The sequence below is a fragment of the Bison bison genome, unplaced genomic scaffold (genome assembly GCF_000754665.1).
Source record: "Bison bison bison isolate TAMUID 2011002044 unplaced genomic scaffold, Bison_UMD1.0 scf7180017861806, whole genome shotgun sequence".
Taxonomy (NCBI): Eukaryota; Metazoa; Chordata; class Mammalia; order Artiodactyla; family Bovidae; genus Bison; species Bison bison.
In genome coordinates, this window is record NW_011492378.1 from 4,651 (window position 1) to 6,992 (window position 2,342).

Consider the following 2,342-nt stretch of genomic DNA (forward strand, 5'->3'; position numbering starts at 1 on the left):
TATTGAATATAACTCAAAATTTGACTGCAGTGTTAAAATCAATAAGATCAAGAGTCTCAGGTTGTGCTAGTTGTAAAGAACCTGCCTGCCAAGGCAGGAGATACATGAGATGCATGTTTAATCCCTGGGTTGGGAAGATCCCCTGCAGAAGGAAATGGCAACCCACTCCAGTATTCTTGCCTGGAGAATTCCATGGACAGAGGACCCTGGCAGGATTCATTCCATGGAGTCTCAAAGAGTCAGACAGGACTAAAGCAACTTAGCAAGCAAGCAAGCCAAGTCAGTAAAAAGAATTGGAGTAAATTATTAGGTTTGAGATTAACTATGAATGAACAGTGAGTTGCTATAGTAAAACACAAGAACAGTTGAAAAAGAAGTAAAATAAAATGAAGAGGTTAAATAATAGATCCATTATCACTTTTGATTGGTAAACATATAAATAAATAAATAGTAGAACAGAAGTGTTTTGACGTGAGAGTCATTGTTTTTGAACACAGAATTGTTCTGTCTCCTTAAATGAAGATCTGAGATGGTAAGAGAATGAGCTCCATTTATTATTGTATGATGTAAGATGGGAGCAGGTTAATAAAAGGTTAATGGAGATTCACAAGGTAATCAAGAAACCTCACTTTTTTCTGTCTTCTTTTTCTTAGTAATCATGGCTTTCTATTTATGACTCAGGGCCATATTAGAAACTAGAATCCTCAGAGACATTATGTCATTTTACAAAACTGGCTCTGGGAGATTTTCTCATGAAAATCTCCTCATACAGACTAAGCAGACTGAGACAAAACAGACAGGATTTGATCCTGGTGTTCAGTCTGGTGAGTTTGTTTGTTTTAACTTTTTGTTTAATATTGAAGTATAGCTGGTTAACAATGTTGCGATAGTTTTAGTTAGTGAGTCTTCTCTGTCTCTCAACTCAGACTGCATCTATAGGACACAGTGATAGGCGAAAGGAAAGAAGAATGGAAGAGAAAGAAAAGAGATATGGGATAAGTTTTGAGAAAAGGAGACAATTGATGGAGTTTAGGGAAAGAATATTATCACATTTAGGAAGGACCATATAATCCTAGGCATTTATTTGGATTTCAGTCTAAATCTATTCAACATACATTTCAGGAAAAAAAAAAAAAAAGTCTGCCTGACATCTAAAGAAAGGTGGGTAGCTAATATCTTTGGAATACAGTTCAAAGTGTTTTGAAAGAATTATATGTTCTAAATAGAGATTAATTTTAAGGATTTATTTACACTTCTTATTTGTATTTTCTACATGAAGAAACTGAGGTACAGAGATGTTAAAGTTCTTGTGCAGACCCACACAGCTAATAAGTAATACTTCTTACTTTCTCTCAACTCTAGAGTGAATACATCATGAAGCTGGCTTTTAACACAACCAGTCTGAATGTAGAGCTCGTGCTCGTGTACACTAGAAAGCACTGTACTATAGAAAATATAGATGGCTTAAACCATCCCAGTTAGGATGGAGACAAGGTACGATATTTAATGACATTTTTAGAAATAGAATCAAGTGTTGATCTTTTTTCCACAGGTGGAGAAGGGAAAAGAGCGATGCTCATATTTCTGGATGGGCCAAACCACTGAATAGTAATACCATTTACTGAGACTGATAACAGCACAATTAAGGTGAAGTTAGAGTTAGAGTTTTATAGAAGCAGGATTGGGGATTAAATTATAGAAATATTCTATTTGTAATATTTTTGCATGTGAAAATGTGAAGGTAGTTACTCAGGAATTTGGTTATATGAATCTGAATTTGTCACAGTCCTGAGGACTAGTGACATTTATTTAGTAATCTTTATTATAAAGAAAGTTTTTGAAGCAATGGATGTGGATAAGATTATTTAGAAATATTAAATTAGATGAGAAATAACTGGAGCTAAAGCTGATGGTTAAGAATCACCAGTATTTACTAAATAATCAGAGGAACAGACATCTTTAAAGGAAAATGTGAAGATAAAATAGAAATAAAATATGAAATGTTCAATATCACAGGACTTATCTTTCTAGAGCTTACAAAAATACATTTACAGAATTGCCTCACACAATGATGACAATTACCGGGAAGCATTTGATCTTGCTGTTGAGAGATGCTATGTATGTATGACTAAGGATGTCTTATAATTCTGAGAAACCCTGTTCCATTTTATTTTAATACCCTATGGTCTGTCCTTGGAGTTCTCCAGGCAAGAATACTGTACTGGTTGCCATTCCCTTCTCCGGAGATCTTCCTGGTCCAGGGGTCAAACCTGGGTCTCCTGAATTGCAGGCAGATTCTTTACCATCTGAGCTACCAGGAAAGCCCTTTAAGGGTAGATTAC